A 24,207-nucleotide genomic window follows, 5' to 3' on the forward strand; every position below is an offset into this window, starting at 1 on the left:
TTCCTTCCTCTCATGTTTGCTGTCATTGTAAATGGCTCAATTGTTATCACTTCTCCCTTTTAAAAAAAAAACCTTTGACTTGTTCTCAAACTATTACCCCATCTCTAATATGTTGTTCCTCACCAAGCCGCTTGAATGCTTTGTTGGCACTCACCTCTATTCTCGCTTATCAATTCCCTATTTGAATCCTTCCATCAGATATTTGCTCTGCCCACAGGGATGCTCTATCCCTCCTTGACCCCTCTGCAGTGTTTGACATTGTAGACCACTCTATCCCCCTCTACCACCTAAACACTATGGTCTGCAGGACTACCCTTGTGTTGTTCCAAACTTATCTTTACTGATGCAGCCAACATATCTCTAGCAAAATAGCTTCTCCTTCCACTTCTGCACCGTTACATCTGGAGTACCCACTTCCTTTCTTCTTTTACATGTTGCCTCCCAGTGACATTATCCAGTTTCCATAAGTGCACCTATGAGAAGTTAAGGTATAGGATAGAGAATGTAAGACAACTTAACTTCTTTAGTCTATTTTGTAAATTCCAGGAATTAACTTTTAAAACTTCTAGTGACTCATCTGGTTGTAATAGTTTAAAAATGCATGGAATCAAGACCTAATGGATAATTTTGGTCTCTAGAAAAGCACTAAATGATGAAACATGATGTGAAAATCATGATGTTATGTTAAACTTGTATAGAACCTTGGTTAGGTCACAATTGGAGTACTGTGCACAGTTTTGGTCTCCATATTATGAAAAGGATATAGAGGCTCGAGAAGGTGCAAAAAAGATTTACAAGGATGAAACCAGAACTGAGAGGATATACTTATCAGGAAAGGCTGAACGGGCTGAGGCTAGAAGGCTGAGGATGACCTGACAGAGGTCTTTAAGATTATGAAAGGGTAGATATTGAGAAAATGTTTCCACTTGTTGGGGAGTCCAAAACTAGAGGTCATAAATATAAGATAGTCACTAATAAATCCAATAGGGAATTCAGGCGAAACTTCTTTACCCAAAGAGTGGTAAGAATGTGGAACTCGCTACCACAAGGAGTAGTTGAGGTGAATAGCATAGATTCATTTAAGGGGAAGCTAGATAAGCACACAAGGGAGAAAGGAATAGAAGGATATGCTGATCGGGTTGGATGAAATAGGGTGGGAGGAGGCTTATGTGGAGCATAAACATTGGCATAAACCAATTGGGTTGAATGGCCTGTTTCTGTGCTGTAGATTCTAACATCCTAAATGACTATCATTTTTGTGTACAGGCCTTAATGGTCAGATGTGGAAGGATTATAATTCAGAAGAATTAAACTTGTAATGTCTGAAAGCTAAATGAAAAGTCAGGATGCTTTACTTCCAGTGGGTTAATCTAATCCAGATAGGAGTCATCAATTTTGACAATTTAACATATTTTTGTTCCACATGACATGAAGCCAAGTTTTTTGTTCCAAAGAAAATTTCATAATGTTGGCACTGCTTTTGAAATTATATTTTGTATGGTTATCTTCCTGCTAATTAAGCCTGCAAATCAGAAATACTAGTGACAAAACAGATTGCAGTTTGCTAATTGACTGTCTTTCATCCTACTTTTATTAAAAAGTAAATCTTTATTGAAGGATAAATACTGTATAAAGGACAAAGACCATCTCAAAGAATGTGCATTTTATGTGCGACTAATAGCTGCATTTGTGAACCTGATAGCTAATTTTCATGATCTCCTTTCTGTTAGGTGTTTTGAGAACTGAACGTCAATAGACAAACGTAGAGATGGTGTAGTAAACAGTTAGACAAACCACAATGTCCCAGGCTAGGTCTGTTCCTGGTTAATGCTGAGTTAACGAACCTCAGTGGGGCAACAGTTGGGTGCTCCATTTAGCTTCAGTGCCCCTGGACTAGCAAGGGTTCTCCTCCTGATCGTTATTCAATGACACTTGCTGGAAAGTGCATGTATGAAGATCGGGTAAGAATGGGATCAGGGAGTAATGCACTTCACACTTCTGCAGACACTTGCTGTAAAGGCTCATGCATGAATGGTACCCCAGCAGTATTCGATGCATTCAGAAGAGGAAGGGAGAAATTAAAGAAGTTTGGAAAAAAAAAACTTAAGTGTAGAGAAGGTGTCCCACATACCTTAAATTTACTATTACATCGTCAATAAAATTTGGGGACCCTTTGGTGAATAACTGATGCATTATGTAAATTTGCAGTACTGTACAGTAACCTTGAAGATGCTGATCCCAATACATGCCTCCAATGCAAATGTTGTAATATAATTCTCGGTGAGTAGATGGGCCAGACAGACTGGGAAGGTCGCAGTTTTAATCTTCAGCCTGTGCTGAGTTAGCAGATCTCAGTCACAGCTGCAGTAGGTGCATTATAATTGGCCCTGGGTTAGGGAGGGGAAAATCTGCTTGTTGCAACTCAGGAAAGTGCATCTTTGTGGATGCCAGATGAGGACAGCTTCACCTGTGAGGGTCACACAGAATTAATCGCAACTTCTTTCTTTCTTTGCTGCATCATCCAGTCATGTCTTTTAACATTCGTATCCTGTATGATGGTTGGAGCATATGCTAGTTCGGTTGATTGTTGTTGAAGTAGATGCCTTTGTTTATGGATAATCTTTGAGGTATAGTAATAGATAGGTGTGACTTCAGGTAATGTTTGTTTTCCCAATACTGAACTTCATCATGATTTGAAAAATATTTCAAATGGGCGTAAACATTTCTAATGCTGTAATAATTCAAAACTGAAGGGAAATGCCAGAACAAAGTGCAGCTTATCTCTATGCTGTTAGTAGCTAGTCCATATGTGGGTGAACATGTTTCTGGCACCATGAATTGTTCTTGACTAATTAGCTGAATACTGGTGTCCGATTGGATGTTGTATACCAGTCTTACTGGTTATGTGTAACTAGTATTTCTGCTATCTCCATTTTGAACTGAGCCAGGGTCTATAGCTTACAAGTGGAGAATGAAATAGGCTTTTATTGTGATGAGCAAAAACTATGGCTTTGACACCTTTTTGTAAAGCCCATTTAATACTTGTGTGTTTATAATGTTTCCCAGCAATGTCTTCTGTCCTTCTGGTTGAAGGAGCATATCTGTCCACTGTCAATATTGCTCTGTACTGGCCAATGGGACTAACACTTTACTGGAGTCTTTTGACACTTTTATTTGCCAAATATTTTCCTCTCCAAGTTGCAGAGACCTGAATTTTCTTCCTCCCACCCAAAGTGAGCTAGGGTGGGACTTCAGTCCGACCCTACCATGACCCCAACTCATTCTCCTGGGTTGCAGTCAATTACATAAGTAGGGCAGGTATCTCTGCTCTTTATTGCAACAAAGCCCATCATTGCAATAAAGGAAAATACTGTGCTGCTGCAGCGGGGCACTCATTGTAGCACCAGAAATGGTGGGAGCATTTATAAAGGGGAGAAAAGCCCAAAAATTTGCCGCAAAGGTCAAATTTTCATGGACCTGACTGAGCCATTATTGGATCAAAATAAGCAGTCATTGTAGCACCAGAAATGGAGGGAGCATTTATAAAGGGGAGAAAAGCCCAAAAATTTGCCGCAAAGGTCAAATTTTCATGGACCTGACTGAGCCATTATTGGATCAAAATAAGCAGTTAAATGGAATAGAAGAGGGACAGGTGGCCACATGCTTGTTTGTACTCTACTGTCTGCTGCTTCCTGCCTTAACAGTCCCTCAATGCCTTATTCCAACCTGTTATGTTTTTGGTCAGGAAGGTAGAAAATTGGCCGGTGTACAAGGCCGTGCGTCCTTGCCATCATCCAAAAGCGTCAAGCAGGCAAAAGTGGGCAACACCCCTACTAGTGCAGGTGAAACCAAAACTTTGAAGGGTGAGTTTAGGGGATGGGATTTGGTAGTACGCCTTCCAACCCTTCTGGGATCACCTGGAAATGGGTAGATTCCCAGAGGAAAATGCAGGCGACAGTTTCACCATCGTGAGATACGTAGATAGTAAGTGACAAAATTTGTCCATGCTGGTAGCTGAGTTCAGTTGTACGTGGAAGCTGGGATTACCAACAACTTGCATTTATAGAGCGCCTTTAACGTAGGAAAATGTCCCATGGCGCTTCGCAGGAGCGTCATCAAACAAAATTTGATGCTGAGCTACGTAAGGAGTTATTAAGACAGTTAGAAGTAGGTTTTAAGGAGCGTCTTAAGGGAGGAGATAGAGGTAGAGAGGCGGAGAGGTTAAGGAGGGAATGCAGAATTTAGGTCTAGGCAGCTGAAGGCATGGCCGCCAATGTGGAGCGATGAAAATTGGGGCTGCGCAAGAGGCCAGAATTAGAGGAGCGCAGAGATCTTGGAGGGTTGAAGGGCTGGAGGAGGTTACCATCTTAATGGAATCTCCAGTTGGAACTCCCAAACCGGTGCCATTGTGGGTTTCTAATTTGATTGTCTGTGTTGGGCTTATAAGAACATAATGGATATATGGGTAGATAACAGAACCACATCAGACTGGAACATGGGAAGTGAAACTGTCTGCCTCTACTTCTGCTCCTTTGGAACAACAAGCAAAACCCCTTTTATTAAGATAGAATTTCTATTGCTGCATTTCTTAGAATAGTTAGTTGGAAAACTATACGTCACATTTTTATAAAATATCTGTGGTTCTTATTTTCTTTTTAATAAAAGGTTTAGAACTAATTATGAAGCATTTAAACTACTTATTATATGATGGTTTTGTTCATTGTACCAAATAGCATTTAAACTTCATCGCAAAGAAAAAGGACAGAATTATTGAGGGGGGTGGAGTTGGCATGGTGGTGCTACACTTTGAAGCACTAATCCATAGTACCATGGAGTGGGAGGATGTGGGTGTCAGATATGAGTTGTATACACATGTTTATCAACTGTCCCGGATTACCTGGGTTACTTCCAGCGATGGTGGAAAAGCTGCTTGTCTTGCTTGTGCAGACGGTGCTGGTTAATCGCAGTTTTGCGGACAGGCCATTTTTCTGTCACTGAAGAGAAAAGAAAGAAAAAGAACTGTGGGATTGGCAAATATCCTAATCAGGTGAACCGAGAAGAAATATAGAGGGCAAAGAGAGAAAAAAAGTATATTAATGCCACTTTTATACTGCACTGAAGGATGTGATATTGGCTTTATTTTCACTTGATTAAAGCAGGGAGCCTAGGTTTGACTGCCTGCTCACGTTGTCATGAAGTTACAGTAGGCATTGCTCTGTTTATGCAACACATACTGGAACACTAACCTGCTTCCGACACCCAGTGTGAATTTTTTCAATGATTGAAAAGAGCTGACAGGATAATCCTTTTTCAATTGTTAAAATGTGAATAGAGGTACAGTTGGCTACTAAAGTTCGTTTAAAAAAAATATTTTTTTAGGTTCAGCTTTACAGTAGCTGTTTGTATATCCCAGCTAATGCCCATTCTTACCACAGTGAGATGGCCTCTTCCAACTGGCTTCACTAATAGTGCACTAATGCCCATTTGCCTGTTTTGTGCTGTACTTTTAGTATTGGGGCCACACCCAAGGGCCCTGTGCCAACTGCAAAAAAAGTATAGATACAGCATAACTGGTGTGAAATAAGTATCAACTCCCCTAAAGGAGCTGTGGGTTTAAAGGCTGAGTTAATAGGCTCTTTAGAGATGTGCACGTTTGGGTTCAAGGCAGTTTTGAAGTGAAAACTGATTTGGGTTCCTGGTCTCTGATTTTTGCTCCAATTGACAGGCTCAGAGGTTGAGAGATGTGGCACTGAGCAGGGGTGTTGCCAACAAGTGAAAAGAGAAGAATTGCACAGCAGGTTGACTGGAGTCTGAAGGAGAAAGATAGGTTAACATATCTGGTGTAAGACCTTATCAGAACATTAACGTATCATTCATCTTAGCTGCTGATCGCCCTGCTATGCATATCTAGCATTTCCTGTTTTTATTTAGGGCTCCCAGACAATATTTTGCACCAAAAAAGGTAAACAACTGCTGTACTCACAATTAATTTCTAAACACAAGGAGAAATGCTAGTAACAGTCATTCTTAGTCCTATAAACATGAGAAGAGAAACCTCCTGATTGATGATAAATCTTCACTAATTAATATTTTTAGTATATTCTGATAATTTGGTCTTCAGTACCTGCTTTGTTTTTTTCACCTTGGCGTTTCTTTCGTACTATTGTTTCACTGACAATTTTTGCTAACTAAACTAGTTAGATAGGTGTCGGAGAAATGTAAAGGATTAAATACAGTACACAATACATGAAGACTGACATGACTGAAATGAATGTGACATGCAGAGCATCATTTGGACAGAAAGTGTTTGTTCCAAACATAAAAGCTCTGAGTGTTTTCTTTTTCTGTAGCCATACCTCAGTACCTTCCATTCATGATGCAACTCCACCCAGGACGGAGTATTAGCAGAGTTGAGAAGTTGCCCATTTCTTCAATGTCTTTAGCAGTCTGTGATGTTGCTTGCTTGAGAAGCATGAAATGGCAGGAGCTGGTCTTACCCTTTTAGAGTGGAGGACGTGTCACCAGAAAGCACCTTGGCTGAAAAGCTAATAACTTATTGCTTATGATAGTAGTTGTGTTACTGTAGAGTGAACCACAAGATAGAGACCATATGTATTGTTTCTGTTACTGTTAATCTGTTTTAACTCATAACATGATGCCTGAAGAAGATTATTATAGTAACAAAAATGAGAATTTTCTACAATACTTTTACTGAGACAGTTTGTGTTGGGAAAAAGCCTGTAGAATTAATAGTTATTAAGTTTCCTAAATCAGCTTATCCCTAGCATTTAAGATTTTTATTTTCCTCCATAACCACTGTAAGTCAACATTTTCTCTCAGTTTATTGTCTCAGGCATTGTAACCAAACTAGGTCAAACCATTGCTGCCTTTTTTTTTTAAAGAGAACAGAAGCTATTTTATCTTGGGTGCTTTGTTTTTCTGCCATTTAGAAACGTAATTGATATCAATTCGTCAAAGGACTTCAGTCTCCTGTCATCTGCCACCCTCGGGTTTTTATGCATTGTTTCATGTATCAGTGATAAAATGTATATTTTTATTATGTTCGTTGATACAACCTTCTGTGACTTCATTTTTGAAATTTCCCTTTTGCCAGTGTAATTCTGCAATGACTTAATGAATGTTTCTAACACTCTGTGATCTATCTGTCATTGGATAATGACGTCAGGGTACCTTTTTTCATCATCTATTGTACGTTTCCTATGACAAAGCTTAGTGCTCTCTTTCACATTCTCTTTCTCCGACTCCCTCTGTCCCCCACTCCCATCAAAATATCATTATCAACTTTATCTGGTGATAATATCTGGATAACCAAGTTTTGCAAGATCCACTCATATCGGACAGCTACTATTTGGTTAAATTAACCTAATGTAATATAATAGAACAGCTTTGAAACACTTGATAGCCAGTGTCAGGGTCAATTGCTTTGGGTTAGCAACCCACTCAACAGAGGCTGTTGCTATGGAAGTGAACGAAGATGTAGAACCACCTTTTGTAGTAGATGGAAAACTATATTAACAATGCATGCTACATGCAAATGGCTGTTTGTTTGGCTATGTTATGTCCCATAAGTAATTGCCTTAATGAGATCCTAGTTTTGTTACTAGCAAATTCATTCACATGTTCATTTATAATTGGTATATTGTCCTGAGGCAATATAACTAAATATTAGTATTGTGTGACTTTTGAAGAATTTGAAGGATGAAAAAGATTTACCAGTGAATGTCAGGTTTCAGTGACAACTGTTAGCCTTTTCTTCCTTTGAACATAATAGATGTAGCATTTTTGTCTCAGAGAATTGGTCATGCAATTTGATTAAGATTATCGTAAGAACTAAAGTGGATTTGCGTTTAATATTTTTGCCTGGATATGCAGAGGCCATCAGTGCTTCTTTCTTTCTGTCCCTGATAGCCTGCCTACAAGGGTAGGCAGTTTAACCCTGCTTTCCAGAGTCATACTGACATGTCAAAAGAAGTAAATCATGTAATTTGATTTTTTTAAAATGCTGGGACCAGTTTAGAGTTTTGATGTATTGTTTAACAATTGAAACCGGATATTGAGCTTGAGGCTGACACCAGGGCCAGTAATGTGTGACACCACTAAGAACACTTTAGGTCCTTTACATTGTGGCAGTACTGCAGACTCCTGACATGTGGGCCCTGCTTAGTGTGTCAGGAGTATAGGTGTAAACCTGTGTCATACCAGCACTAGTTCACTATGCCCAGATTCCAGTATTGAATTCTGAGAAATTTTCTGATGCCTTCTATTTTCTGCAAATATTATAAGCGCTATATCAGAGCTGTCAAAATTGGGGGAAGTATTAAGCGTTCTGTAAAATACTTGCATGTTTAAACCAAGATGAAGAGAGTCTCACATTAACTAAGTGATCGATCTGATTATATATCTAACAAATCTTGATCCCTTTTGAGTGGCATGTAGAAATAAAGTATACAGGGGATTGATGGAAATTTCATTTCTAATAACTTCAAATTCATTATTTACAGTTTAGCTTCACTGGCTGAATTTACATTGAAACAGTAATACCCCTTTCTAACACTCTGTGATAGAAGCATTCATAAACACTAAATAGGCTATCACCATAGAACCATCTTCAAAAATAATTATTAATAAAAAAAATTATCACCTCACATCTGTAGCTCAAACTGCAGGTAGCCTTTGCTTTTATCTTTATTCTACAACTATAAGTCCTAGAAGTGTAAGATGCAACAACCGAGCACTCAGTTTATATTGGATAATATGAGGCGTGTATTCTGCGGGGGCTGGGGGAGGGGTAAAGATGAAATGAAGCAATATTGCCCATAGACCAGAAATTATTTTGAAAAATAAAATAAATGGATAAAAAAATCATGAAAAATGTACAGGAAGAATATAGATGCTGTTAGTTGGTACTGCAGCGGTGGAAGCATTTAGGGAGCAGAAATAGACCAAATGGGGGTGAAAGAAGCCTTTTGTATTATGTTTCTAAAATGCGTCACTTATCCCTTATCCTTTAGCAAAATTAACTGGTTGCTCTTGATCGCAGGCTGTTGAACTGTTCCAAAAGCTTATCCAAAATCATCTTTCACCGTGTCCCTCATCTGATTCTAATTACTCCATTTGTTTTTTTCTCTTTCTCGCCGTAGTCCCACAGACTTAATTTTATTTATACACCTTTTTACTCCTGTTCTTCAACCCTCTTGTGACTCTTTACTCAGTCTTTATCTTTTTTAATTAATTCTTCCTGTTTTAATATCTCGTGCCCTCAGTTGTTGCACATTTGGCAACGCAGCAGCCTGAAATCCTCTTCACTGGCGAGCTGCAGTCCGACATGTGTCCCTTCTGGCACTTTGTCAAAAGTTTTTGGGAAATCCAAGATGATCCTGATTTTCCTGATCTACTGTTTTAACGACTTCTTCAAAAAAAAACTGGATGAGGTTCAAATATGACTTGTTTTCTGGAGCCATTTCGAGTATCCCCTATCAAGCCTGAGTGCTCTTGTGATCATTAATAGTATCCGTAATGATGCATTCAATTAATTTTCCCACCACTGATGTTAAACTCACTTGTACACAGTAACTAGGTTGTGAGTTTGATTCTTTTTTAAATAAGGGCACCACATGTGCCTTCCTCCAGTCATCTGGCACTTCACTGGTTCTCATAAATTATTGAAAATATTTACTAAGGTATCGCCAACAATCTCAGCCATTTCCTTCCATATCCTTTTCCCACCTTGAGCACCTCCAAATTTAGCCTGCATCACTTCACTTGAGATGTGTAAGTTGCCCATTTGGGTTTTAGTTTTAACCCTTGTACAACGGTCAGGCCCAACCCTCGCACAGTTAAAAGCTGATATCAAGTATCTGTTCAACTCTTCTGCCGTGCTCTTGTCATCACCCATAATTCTGCCCCAGTCACTCTGTTTGTTCTCTAACCGATTCATAACATAAGCAAAAAAATACTTCCCATTATTTTGTTTACACTAAGGTATCCTCTTTTCTAGATTCATTTTAACGTGTCTAATATTTCTTTTTGTTAACACTAACTGCTTTTTATACCTTTCCCTGTCTGATAGACTATTACTCATGTTATAAGTGTTGAAATACCTTTATTGAGTGCAAGTTGCCTAACTAAGTCCCCATGAAGCCATTGTGCTTTCCCTCATCATACACTGTTCTCTTCCTCATGGCTACATAAGGCTTCACTTTCCTTTAGTTTTTTTTTAGTGAAGTGTCCCATTTCCTTTGCGTGTTGCAAATAATCTGGGCTGCTGCCACCCTGCGACACCCCCCCACCCCCCCCCCCCCGGCACCTTGTGATGGCGACCCCCGCTCCCCTGCACTTACCATGTAGGTGGCTGAGGCAACCCAATATTGGCCAGCCTTAATCCGGTGAGCTGCATTAGGACACCCATTTGACGCAACCGCAACATGCTGGCTGATGTAAATGAAGCCACTGCCTCATGATTGCAGTCGTCACTTCGCTGAGGGTACGAGCGACCAGTTGTGTGCTCCGCCGTTTTGACGCCCAAAAGTCAAAATTGATGCCTTTTGATGAAGAAGCACTTCCTAATCGTCTTAAATTTGCCTTTCACTTGTTTGCTTTGTTAATTGCTTCTCCACAGTGATTGAGTAGGTTAAACGCCAAGCCTGCTAATGTTCCTAGATCTCTTGCCCTTAGCATAGTTGTTTAAAAGCTGCAGTTGCAACTTTCTTCTTCAGCCTGTGGCCCTTCCTTCAATAGTGGAAGCTCCATACTGGGTAACAATGTGAAAGTCACATTGCTGGACTATGCAAGTGAGCTGAGCGCTAAGCCCATGCGCAACCAGAAAAATGGCACCTAGCAGTATCTAGTGCTGTCGCCTGTATGGGGAGGAGCTACATCTTGATATGAAAGAAGAGTACAGTTCCTCCAGTATTCTATACCACTGGAGGCAATATCAGCGCCTTATTGTATTACAGCAATACTGCCAAAATTGAGGCTGCCATCAGCAGTAAAGATGTAATATATATGCAGCATTAATGCCCTATTCTCTCTTATATTCTGGAACCAATTATCATTCTATGGAATGATCAGTTTCAAAGTGCATCTTCAGAGTTCCTGCAAGAATTGCAGGGGAAAGTGCCATTTAATATGGAGGCACATTGGCAGTCAGGAAGGGCACTTGGAAATATATTGAGTGGATGAGGGAACACATTAGGTCCACAGAAAAGTTGGAGGCCTGATTAGCTCTCAATTACAGTGTTAGACAGGCATTTGAAATATTTACCTTCAGTCTGAAACCCTAATATATGAATTCAATTAAATGCAAACACCAGATGTATCCAGTTGTGAATGTCCAAAAAATAACAGGAAATACTTACGTATAATAGGGAATTGTGAGTTCCTTTGTAAAAAGTAAAGCACTCACAGTTAAGAAAGTTGCTGTGGATTTGTTCTTGCCATCCATGACCAGTAATTGCATCAATAAGTCTTGATGCAATATCATATCTGGTTTCATCTTTAAAGATAACCAGTTTAATCAATTGGTTATTAAATGTCTGTCCAGCCTGTTAACGAATTACTATGAAAGAAGAAATATAATTTTGATAGAAACATCCTTGTGTTGATATGCATTGAACTTGTCTTTAATGTATTCTAATTGTATTTAGTTCATAGTTTTAAGTTCCACTCTTTTGTGGTCTCAGGAGATGAGAACTAGTGAAGTGAAAAGCTATTTGCTTTGGGGTTAAAGAACTACACAGGTTAAAAAAAAAATTTTGAAACTATAATATTGGAAAGATTTTTTATCCAATTGGCCTATAATAATTATATTGAGGTTAGTATGTTTATTTTTCAGTTACGTTGCCTTCTGATTTTTCTCCTGTATTTCCTTCTTCAGTTTCCTCAGGCTAAGTATCTCCTGTGCCTTAAAAGTGGGGTAACCTGCCCCCAAGCGTCCATTAATGCTATTGTTGAATTAACCAAAAGGAGCTGTGCAGCAGCTCGGTAATGACTCGCCTTCAACTTATCCTCCCTGTGGGGAAACACTGAATCTGCTCACAATGTACATCTTCTGGACTGAAAAAAAATGTTGAATTCTCATGTTTTCTTTGAAGCTGATTAAAAAGAAATTTTAAAATCACCACATCATGGGAAAAACATTCACTTCTGTTTTTTAAAAACCATACCTTTGGTATCCACTTTTTTTACTTTTTAGATATTTATTGATTGTTCACTCAAAAGCTACACTTGTCAATCCAAACCCAGATAGGTGGCAACCCTAGTTTCAGAAGTGAAACAGTGCATAGCTTTCAGACATTATAAGATTGACGTGGTGTTAGGCAATCTGTTCCCAGACTGCTATCAATGCTGCTTTGTATCTGACTGCTTGGAGATGTGAGTGTGACCCTCAGAAATTCTGCCTTTCCATCGTTAATGTGCATGGCATGGGAGAAAAAGTAAGAAAAACAACTTATTACAAAAACTAAACAGAAGAAAAGAAATGGGGTCTGACTGGAATCACAATCGGGCAGGGGGAAACCTGGTGCAAGGACCAAGTTTTTCTTGTGGGGCCCGGAATAACACTCCAGCCCCTCCTGTCCCACAAGGAAACTTAAAAAAATTTAAAGTAACTTACCTTATTGGTACTCTTCTGGGACTGCTCCCGTATGGCACCAGGCTTCTTTGGCGAGGCTGGCACAGTGCGACGCACACATAACTGGCCTTAAAATCTAGCCAGGGTCTGACTGACATCGTTGGACCCTGACTTTTGAATATTTAGGAGGTGAGGGCCTCATGACTCCTGAAACACTGGAATTAAAATTATTGCTGGCGAGAATGCAGCACTAAGCTGGAGGGCAGGACGCTGCCTCTACTTTAAACTCCCCCCCCCCCAACCCAGCATGCCCCATTCTCATTGGGAACGGGGAGTTAAAATTGTCCCTTGAATGTCAGTCGGGTGCTGGACTTTGGTCATTGAAACCAAGCCTTCCTTGGCCAACATTCATGCACATAGGGATTCCAGCAAGGATTGATGGGTAAAATCAGAAACAAGGAACCTTGGCTGTTTTTCCTTCCCCAAAGTCCAGGCCAATTGTAACACACCTACAGCCATTCATGCGACCAGTCATATTAGCAGAGACAAGGGTCAAATGGGGACCTTCCTTACTTGGCTCAGTGCCATACCACAGGGTATTCTTTGCCCACTGAGCCATCAGACTCTGTCTCTTTTGAGTTATTTAGTTACTTTCAGTTGTACAGAATTTTTTTAATTCTACGATACTGATGGCCATGACCAATCCCTCCATATCCCCAAGAGACTTAAGAGGTAGATCTTTGTCTTTACCACCTGGGCTGTAATCTGGCCGCGATTTGAATGGAATGAAAGTCAGGCAGGTTCTATAAAGGACGGGTGATCTGCTCCACCAGATTACTGCCCAGTCAATGAAGATGAAAATCTACCTCTTGGGAGTCCAGAAAAAAAATCAGCTTATACCCTGACCTTCACAACTGACTCAACTTCATACGTCATGGTTACAAGATCACTTCACTTGTTGAATATGTTTTATATTTAGTGCGTCAATAGGAGGTAACCAGTGCCTCTTCATGGGATTAATTACATACTTAATAAAACATTTGTAGCCTGGGCTTGGTTTAGATATTCCAGAAAGAATCTTCCACAAACATGGAACACATTTTAAGGATTTGTGGAAATACTGGAGTTCTTGTGGTTAGTTCTGTTCAAAACAAAATAACTGGGCTATGAAATATGGAGAACAGCACGACTCACTAAACTTGCCAGCTGCCACACCATTTGTATGCCTACAGCCATATTTTACTGGAATACTTAACCGTATCAAGTCAGTTGAATGTGAGATTCATTAGAACACGAAAAGATCAGTTAATGGCAGATACCATATAACAGTGATTGGTACTAGATTTTGGAACTCCTTAATGTGAGTCATAACTACAATTTTTGGAGTGAAAACAATTCTGAAAACAAAATATTTTTCTCGTTTCCTGGAAATGTGTTATTTAAGGTTTTTAAAGATTATCTCTCGTGTGATTACATCAGCTTAATATAGGTGTGATTCATTTTATAAATAGCTGTATCCAATATTGCATGGAAACATATTTTTGATATACTTACAAACTGAAAATTGTGTAACTTCAGTAACAAAGGTGCCAACCATTTACGTTTTGTGCAAACACTAGCAGTTTCGAGGTGCAATCCAAGCGAGAAAATCCGCTTCTTTTTATTTCTCCAGCAGTAGTTCAGGCTGAGTTGTGTCAGAATGCCACAAGTAGCAACTGGAAGATAGTGGCTTGGGGAAGGGACATAACCGCAGAGCTTTGTTACGTACTTACCCATACTAAGCTCAGAAGTGTTTTGAGTCTGCTGTTCTTTTTCAGCGTTCGCTTCTAAACATCAGCGCAGTATTTAGACTTCTCTAGCTGTGCTGGAGTCGCCCCACAATGCACAACGGCACAGCTCTTCTGGCCACAAGTGGCCTTGTGGGGGGCTCATGCATTTTTTATTCTCCTCAGGATTTAGGCATAAGCAGGTAATCAGCATGTGTTGTACACTCTCAGCGCAGAAATAATGGCACAGCCCTGCTTAACACTAGGCCATGCTTTTCAATAGTAAAAAAAATTAATATTCTAGGTGTTCCACAATAGCTGGAAGTTGAATATTACAGAGTAAAGAGCCACTAACAAAATGGGAAAATTATCTTCCTGGTTTCATGTGGAATATAGGTAGCTCTGATGGCAGCAGGTGGGGTCAGGTCATCGGTGTGTGACTGATGCAGTGTGGAGGTGGGGTTGCCTGGGTGAGATTTACACTGTGTATAGTTGGGAGCATCTGGGTAAAGAAGAAAAAAATGTATAAAAGTGTTACATATGGCATTTAGTTGGTCCTTTCAGCTCTTCTGACCAAGGGACCAGGAGAAGAGTCTCATGGAAGGGATGAGTTTGGACAAGGTGAGGGGGCAGATGGGAGAGAAACTGCAAAATGATGAGGGTTCAGGGCTAAATGTTTGGGAAGTTGGGGGCAGAGGGAGGGGAAATTGTATATTGTTTTTTGAGGTGTCAGCTTTTTGAAGCTGGTCATCAGTTTTCTGAGTTTCGTAGGTTGGCATGCGTGCAGTAACAGAAAAGGTTGTGTATGAATCCCAGCCAATATCCATCTGACGGATGCATTTTCTTATTCACCGTACAAGCACAATTTTCCTATTGTTAAAGAGGGAAAACAAGAAATGTGACTCTCGAGCAAGACACAAGAAAAGGACAGACACAAATTAGAGAAAGAATGATTAAATACTTGGCAAGGAATAATACAGAAACTGTAAACCATAGAAGGAAAGAGCAAAATGCAAATAAGAAAAGGAAGAAAGAAATGTTGTAGTAGTTCTTCTCTCTATTTTATCAGTACTTGCCTTTAATGCATTTCTTGTATCTTCCAGCGCCATGCTATGTACCCGTCCTCCTTGCAGTTTTGAGATCAAAACCCTTTGTACCATCTCCTACTCAAGTGAATTTGTTTCTATGACTCCAAAATAACAAGTCTATTTACCTTCTACAATCTTCCCTTTCTCTTACAATATAAGTTGGCATGAACTAACCATCAATTCTTGATTTACCACATTACTCTCTGCAGCCTTGATAGTGTCCCTTGGCTCTTAACCTAGTTTCTCAATATAGAAGAACCCTGCTTGAATTTTTGCGCTACCTCTTTTGAGTCAGTATTGCCAGTTTGCTTTTGAGCCACTCTTGGAGGGTGGGGGCAAGGATGCAAAAACCTACAAATGAGCTTTGTCCTGCAAGAATTTCCTTCTGTTGCACACCTTTCATAGAATCATAGAAGGTTACAGCACGGAAGGAGGCCATTCGGCCTGTGGAGTCCGCGCCGCCTCTATGCATGAGCAATCCAGCTAGTCCCACTGCCCCGCCCTATTCCCATAGCCCTGCACATTTTTTCGTTACAAGCACTTATCCAGTTCCCTTTTGAAGGCCATGATTGAATCTGCATCCACCACCCCCTCGGGCAGTGCATTCCAGATCCTAACCACTCGCAGTGTAAAAAAGATTTTTCTCATATCACCTTTGGTTCTTTTACCAATCACCTTAAATCTATGCCCTCAAGTTCTTGACCATTCCGCCAATGGGGACCGGTTTCTCTCTATCCACTCTGTCTGGACCCTTCATGATTTTGAACACCTCTATCAAATCTCCCCTCAACCTTCTCTGTTCCAAGGAGAACAATCCCAGCCTATCCATGTAATTTAAGTCCCTCATCCCTGGAATCATTCTAATAAATCTCCTCTGCACCCTTTCTAAGGCCTTCACATCCTCCCTAAAGTGCGGTGCCCAGAACTGGACACAATACTCCAGTTGTGGCCGAACCAGTGTTTTATAAAGGTTCATCGTGACTTCATGATTTCAACCTGCAAAAGTTGACCAACAGCTTTAAAAAAGCTGATACAGACTCATTAAAACTAACAATTCAACAACAATCCTGAACATAGGCCTACAACCCTCTTCCCTGCCCCTCCCCCCAGTTTTATCTGGCACTCTTCTCCTCTTTCCCTTCTCAGTTAATTGTAGCAATCTTCTCCTTTCTCTTCCAGCAGTTGACACCGGCACGCTCCTCAACTTCCCCTCAGCAATGCCTCCCACCTTTTGCCTCGTCCTCCATCCCACAAGCCCCTTAGCGCTGCTCCTAGCTTCAACTCCCTTCCTCCACCAACCTCACCATCATTCCCAGCTCCTATCTCCTCCTGCTGCTCCTCCAGGGGATAGAGCACGGTTGCACATTGTGGTAGGAAATTCCATATCTTCCTAAATGTGCAGTGGCATTCAGTAGATTGGAGCAGCAATAGCAGGAGGTGGATGCTGAGAGGGAGGGGACCTGGGGCAGCTGCCAGTTTTGGTTTGTGGGCAATGCCCTAAAAATGCTGGCAGTCAATGTCAAATGCAGATGGTTACACATATGCTGTTGGTTGAAAATAAAGCAGCACTGATGAAAAGAAAATGTTCAGAGCCAGGAGATAGGGATATAAAAAGAAGAGAAACTGAAATTATAAATAAATCTACAAAATACCTGTTGTTTTAATATATATATGTTTCTGATTTATATTATTAAATGGACACTAATGATGTTCATTAATCTGATTCACAGATTAACATTATGTGGGAACATGTGTTCAGAAGCCTAAAGCAAATGGTCTGTACCTCTGATTAGGTTCATTTATCATTTGTTGTAATTGTTTAAGTTTTTAGTAGATGCATATCAGATGCATTGAGACAGAACGATGACTGATTAGATGATCAGCAGCAGAGACTCAACAGATGGGGATAACAACCTTACTTTGTTTCAAGAAAAATCGATGAAATGAGGCAATAGTTGAGTCCTGTTATTGTAGTAAAATATTCATGAAAGGGTAATAGTGTTCTGAGTGCAGCAAAATCCTAAGTATAGTTAAGCAAATAGGTTGGGGGTAATATATTAGCATGTATAGAGGATTGGTTAACAGACAGAAAACAGAGAGTAGGAATAAACGGGTCACTTTCGTGTTGGCAGGCTGTAACTAGTGGGGTGCTGCAAGGATCAGTGCTTGGGCCTCAGCTATTTACAATCTATGTTAATGACTTAGATGAAGGGACCGAGTGTAATGAATCCAAGTTTGCTGACGATACAAAGCTAGGTGGGAAAGTAAACTGTGAGAAGGACACAGAGTCTGCAAAGGAAAATGGACAGGTTAAGTGAGTGGGCAAGAAGGTGGCAGACGGAGTATAATGTGGGGAAATGTGAGGTTATTCACTTTGGTCGGAAGAATAGAAAAACAGAATATTTTTTAAATGGTGACAAACTATTAAATGTTGGTGGTCAAAGATTTGGGTGTACTCGAGGGGCCGTATGGCCTACTCCTCCTATTTCTTATATTCTTATGTGACAGTGCATGGGACATCAAATATGTATGTCTACTGAATGGTAGAAAAGGGTTATACCATTGATTCTCCTCAGCCATGCCATCATGGGCAGGTGCTGACTGAAGTCAGATGCTTGTCCACATAAAGGAGAGGAGAATCAGAGAAATGTCACTTTGATGTGCTCTTTCAGCTCTGGTGGCTGGCTGTCAGCAGCCTAGGGAGAGTTCTGGAACCATGGACATAAAAAGGGAAAACTTAAAAAAAAAAAGTCATGTTTTTAATCAGAAGTGTTAAATTCTTCCAGGATAGTTCTAAATCCGTCTGCCACTTTACCAATCAGGAGCGATGTTCCTATGACAGTATACATAGACTCCAGTACAGTGTTGGCTAGAACATGAACTGTTCTATTTCTCAGGCAACTCTCAATTCCTTGCAGCTCTAAATAATGATCCGCCTTCCCAGCAAACCCACCTCATCAAAGATACCTTTGAGAAACGGTAAAAGTTGCATCAAAATACAGGCCAGCTATAATGCACAGGTTCCTGCATTACTCTGACATAGCGCCTATTCCTCAGTCTGCAATTTTAATGGTAGTTACCATTCCTCATTTTGTACAAAATTAGAGAGCAGTTTTTGGAGTTGTGAATTCATGGCTACATTAATCTGGGCTGATATTACTCATTGAGAGATGAGACTTTAACTGTTGGCTTGGACTGGGTTCAGACCTAGAATAAGAAAGGTTTAAAAAAAATTGTTTCTGCCTCTTGGGACCAATTGATACATGGGGGGGTGATTTTAAACCCCAAGAATGGGTGTGTTGGGGGCGGGTGGGAGTTGAAAATAGTTGTTTTTTTGGGTCGCAACCGCAACATTTTCAGACTTTGCATCCCCAGTGGGAAGCCTGTACTTTTACACGCCGACGTTAAACCCAGAAATAAAGCCGGGTTGCGGTCAGGACCCAAGAAACAACTATTTTCAACTTCCACTCACCCCCAACCCACCTGTTCTTGGGATTTAAAATCGCCCTCCTGATCACTAAATCTGTATCACTTTAAACCAAATGGGAACAATATTCACAACTGCCAGAGCACATGCTGTGCAGTAAGTACTGAGCTGTCTGGAACATGTGACTGGAATTTAAGATCTGTCATCATTATAATGAAGACCATTGGGTCTTTGCAAAATAGTATTTAAGATGTAACTTGAAGGATTGAAGTAAATGGAAAAATAACTTACATATGTAATAGTTTAAATCAGAAAAATTTTATTCACATTTTTTCTTGTTTGTGGAAACATCAATAATTTCAGTTTTTAAAATATATGTCAACACTTACACTACAAAAAGAGGAATTAGTATATTTTTAGAAATCTACCCATAGTCCTACAATTGACCTAGATTTGAGCATGCAAGGAGTGCTACTGTATCAACATTCATCTTTCAAACAATTTTTTAAAATTTCCTCTGTAGGGAGATAAAAATATTCCCCAAGGAATTTTCAGTTGTACAATTGAAGTTGCAAAAAAACCTCTTTACCGTCAGTTCATTGAGCCCTGAAATAATAATAATGTTCACTACATAGGAATATATTTGAATAATAATGGAACAATGTGAAAAATTGGTTGAGCAATGAAGGGAAAGGGCAAAACTTTAGTTAGAATACATTGGTGATCTGACAGAAACAGACTACTGTTGTTATGTTAGCCTGGCTGCAGAACTCCTCCGAGATTTGTGGTTACAATAAATGTCGTCCATGCTAAAACTGTTAATAAGTAATGATTTAATAAGATTGCATTTTAATTTTGTCCCTATTAAAATATGCTTATTGTTTTCTAAAGCTGTGTACGTCAGCAGTTTGAGCTACTGCTTTCAACTGCAATGGTAATAATGTTTCCCTAGATTACAAGAGTGTTTTGTATCTTTGATATGACAGGGATGAGATTACTCCATTTAACATAAGTAGTAAATTGTGCAACAGCAAATTGATATTAAATTTAACATAATGTCAAAACAGAATCCATTGTCCTTGGTCTCGAATCCACGTCTTACAGAACTCGTGTGCTGCATTGAATTGTTTTCTTCTAAGATAGACTAGTTGTATCCTTTTTAAAAGAAATACCTATATTTGCAATTGTGAGTTAAAAGTGCACTGCTTTGAATATTGCATTGTAGTTGCAGTTGGTATTTGTGCATTGGCTGCTCACTGTGGGTGAGTTGTGCCATTTTGGTTGAATAATGCCTGCTGGTCTGGTCAAAGCAGCACTGACAGAATTCCTGGAGGCGTTTAGAAGCTGGACTGGATAACTTAACTCTGGGCAAGGCAGGGGTAGAAGAGGGGAGGCGGGGGGGACTAAACTTGTGGATTTTACTCCATAGCAAATTTGCCTCTAGTGATCTGAGCAAAAAACAACAGTGGTGATGGTGACGTTGTGGAGAAGTCTGCCCTTTTAGCTGAAGCAGCTGCATACAGAGAGCTAGAAAGGGAAAGAATATTTAATGCATTATTCAGCTTCTACTTGGAGTTCATGGCTGTGGCTGGATGGAGAGATGAAGGATCCCTTGCAATAGTACAGGGGGAAATTGATCACCGTCTCCCTTCATGTTATGTGACTGTAAACCACGTTATGATATCTGTGGACGATACAGTACTCCTGAACAAAGAAATCTGTTACAAACTGTTATGCAAATGTGTTGTCAGAGTTAAATATTACCAGTGATTTAAGGCATCGATTCAGTCATGGCATATTGTTGTGCTGCATGTTTCAGTATAAAATATGTACATCATCAAAGGGGAAAATCTAATGTAGCAGAACAGGTTAATTATGTAAATAAATTTGAGTGTCAGAATCAACTTCTATGTTCCAACCCTGAAGTATCAGTATGCAGCTTCATTTATGTGCTTTACTGACCTATCGATTGAAAGGTTTCATTCTTTACCTGCACTTGTGCAACTGGGTGGATTGCAAATACTTTAATGTCGTCAGTTGTTTCTCATGGTTTTGTTTTTGGCTTCTTGTGAAAGTGGACCATATTGAATAATGATTACTGTTGTGTTGATATTTTAAAAGTCTAAAGCACTAGAGATGCCATTATCCTCTGAAGTATAGTACAGCACCATCTGCTGCCAGTACTTTTTTTTTATTCGTTCATGGGATGCGGGCGTCGCTGGCGAGGCCGGCATTTATTGCCCATCCCTAATTGCCCTTGAGAAGGTGGTGGTGAGTCGCCTTCTTGAACCACTGCAGTCCGTGTGGTGAAGGTTCTCCCACAGTGCTGTTAGGAAGGGAGTTCCAGGATTTTGACCCAGTGACGATGAAGGAACGGCGATACAACCCAGAAAGAACAACGTTCAGAGGAAGGGGAAGTGCAATACCCATAGTGAGAATTTACTAAGAGAGTGTTTAAATAGGTGTTCAGATATGTGTAGGTTCTTAGATATTCCATCCCTGCTAAGTAAGCAGACCCCACCCCCCCAAGATGCTACAAGAATTCAGGTATTTTACAGACTGTAGAAAGATACAGAAAGATTGTAGAAAAATGGGAAAGCTGGTAATCTACAGGGAAATGAGACGGAACAAGAATTTGTATGCTGGAGTTCAATTAACATGTTTTAGTAATTTTAAAACTAGGACATAATGGAGCATCTGAAATGGATTTGGCAAGAAACGTACATCCTCCATGGGGATATAAAACATCACTAAGCTATCTCAGTAAGGAAGACTCACCGGCATCTCCACATCATCAGTAAGGAAGGGCATTCTTTCCTCCATTTTCTGTCTCCCTCCTCCTTTCCTGAAGGTGATGGCTCCTTTCAAGGGCATGCTTCCACACCAGTACCTGGATTAAATACCCATTCTTCATGCATGAATCCAGCAAGTGTTGGGTGGCTATTTTACCACAGGGGTCATGACAACACTCAATCTTGTGAGCACCTGATGTTCACGTCCAGTAGGGTTCACAGGATAGAGATCAGGAGTCCATTTTCTCATTTGTAACGCAGAGCTTTGTGGCCAGTTGAAGTGTCCCATATGATACATTGGCTGAGATCAGCCAACTCAGTGCAGACTAGCGATCAAACCTGGAATCTTTTTGGTATCAGCCTCATCAACCTCATCAGTGAGTGGCTCAGCCACTCACTGATGAGGTTTTGGGAGAGTTAGAAAGGGCATCTTGATAGGAGAAATGAAGTAGAATGCACAATGCAATAGTAAAATGATGATTTATTGGTTTGTAGAGTCAGAAATTTTGTGAAGATATTTTTGCTTCGTATGAGAATTTTGCTGAAGTATTTTATTCTGTTTAATTGCTGTTAAAATGGACACTTTTTAATTTATTAAATATAAATTTTGTTACATGAATTATCATGTTAAAATGAAAAAGGACATTATGTGGCACCAAAAAGAGAACTAGCTGGATCTGTGAATCCTGTATGGGGTGGAGGAATATACAGAAAATAAATTGCAGTCTCCAAGGAAAGTCCGATCACCGCGTTTGCACAGTCAGAAGGGATGAGTAAATGAGCCGCACATGTTGGGGTGAAATATGGAGAGACAAGAGTTGCATTTAAATGATGGGGTTTTAAAGCAAAGTGTATTCACGCAAGTTTAAAATAAAAGCGCTGAGATGAAAGGTGGTTAAAATGTTAATGAGCTCATGATGCCCCAATGATTGAAAGCAATAAGCAAGTCCTTAGCTCACCTTGGTAATTGATAAACACCATACACCCATTAAGTTGGGGGGTCCCAGGTGATTGACGGGGGTTGTCTGGCATAGGCCCTCTCCTTTTGTTGTGAACAGAGGAAGATAACAATAGATACAAAAAAAACTTAATAAAAACTCAATAACAGAACTCTGCTGAGGCAAGCTTTCTCCTGACTCAGAAGAATAGCATGCAGAAGGGTAGTTCAAAGTTGAGAAGACGATACCCTGGGCACGTGTAGCACTTTCATTATTATGCAAAGACAAGTTGTACTGATTGAGCTAAGTGATCCTGATCGTAACTATTACTTGCAGTGAAATAAAGCATTTTAGTGATTTGTATTTGCCCTTATTTTACCAAATGTTTTCTCAGTCCATCTTCGAAAAGTTGGAGAGGCGCACGTGAGAGCACATGTGAAAGATATAAATATCCATTTCAAATCACTCGGCGATACTATTGTTACATCCCTGGATCAGATAATTATATAGTTATATAATGGGTGCTCTCCTAAACTAAATGTAAAATGCTCAGACCGCTTATGGGAGTGACCAGCAGCACTGTACCGAGAGAATATCTAAGGCATGGCAAACTTGTAGAAGTGGTTTCGGTCATTGAAATGCAATCAATCCTGTGTTCTATTTAATTTATAGAGGTGGAGTACATGGGACCATTTTTCCATTTTCAGTGAGTGACCTGAACTGTAATTCTGTTGCATATGGTTTGAACTATTACAACATTAATTTCACCACATTACAGCCTACTCTGTGCATGTTATAAGGTAGCCTTGTGTCCATGAACTATATATAGAAAAGCAGACAGCAGTTTTATTCTGTTTTTCTTTTTGTACTTGCTCCGTTCAAACATTACTATTGCCAGTAAGGTTAGATGTGCTTTGTTTAATGTATTTTCCCACAGCTAGAAAATGCAACCAATGGTCTTTAACACTTATTTCTTCTAGGCAGTTAAGTAAGCGTGTATTTGTTTTAATTCTTTTTCATTCTTCCAATCTGCCTACTATTCATGGTTTATCAAGCTAAGTCCAGAATATTGTTTTGTTACAGGGGAAGAGAGAGGGAGTTAAACTTGAACTTTTCTGCCCTGTAAATTGTAACCCAATTAGTTTAGAAGGAAAAAATTCAGCATTAATACCTCATTCATTTTATCCTATTTTATGGGTGAAATTAATGCCAGTCCAGAACATCAAGATTGTTCTCTGGAGTGCTGTAAGCAGTGGAGCAGAATATTAGAACCCATATGACTGCCATCTGTCATTGCGGGATTCATCACCTAACTTGTCACATTGTGATTTATGCATGGCCAAGGCACAGCATGCACACCAGGACTATCAGGAAATTTCATTAAGAAAAATCCGCCAGGGGGAACAAAGATATTAAGGCAGTGGTGTGACACTGACCTATATAATTTGAGGTTCAGTTACAAAGCAGGCATTTTCTTGACAAATTGGAAATCTCTTACAGCTCCTTCATGTAGTGCATATATTTTAAATGAGAGTTCAGTAATATTCAGAAGAATTTTGCTCTGCAGTGTATTTATTTTTGGTACCCTATACTATATCTTGTGT

General features: G+C 39.8%; 1 protein-coding gene and 1 long non-coding RNA gene across 5 annotated transcripts in view; one reads left to right on the top strand and one right to left on the bottom strand.

The window, feature by feature from the left end:
* Nucleotides 1-14,447, bottom strand: part of LOC137301038 (uncharacterized) — a 28,572-nt gene extending 14,125 nt beyond the window's left edge. Inside the window, exons 1-2 of one of the 2 annotated variants that reach the window (XR_010958219.1) lie at nucleotides 14,365-14,447; nucleotides 4,898-4,994 (exon numbers count right to left, since the gene is read on the bottom strand). This is a non-coding gene — a long non-coding RNA (uncharacterized lncRNA). Of the gene's footprint in view, nucleotides 1-4,897; nucleotides 4,995-14,146; nucleotides 14,248-14,364 lie in introns of those variants that run through there. The other variant, XR_010958220.1, reaches the window with a different exon arrangement.
* Nucleotides 1-24,207, top strand: part of mib2 (MIB E3 ubiquitin protein ligase 2) — a 201,439-nt gene that overhangs the window by 92,348 nt on the left and 84,884 nt on the right. The window lies entirely within an intron of this gene.

This window comes from Heptranchias perlo, chromosome 32 (assembly GCF_035084215.1).
Source record: "Heptranchias perlo isolate sHepPer1 chromosome 32, sHepPer1.hap1, whole genome shotgun sequence".
Lineage (NCBI taxonomy): Eukaryota > Metazoa > Chordata > Chondrichthyes > Hexanchiformes > Hexanchidae > Heptranchias > Heptranchias perlo.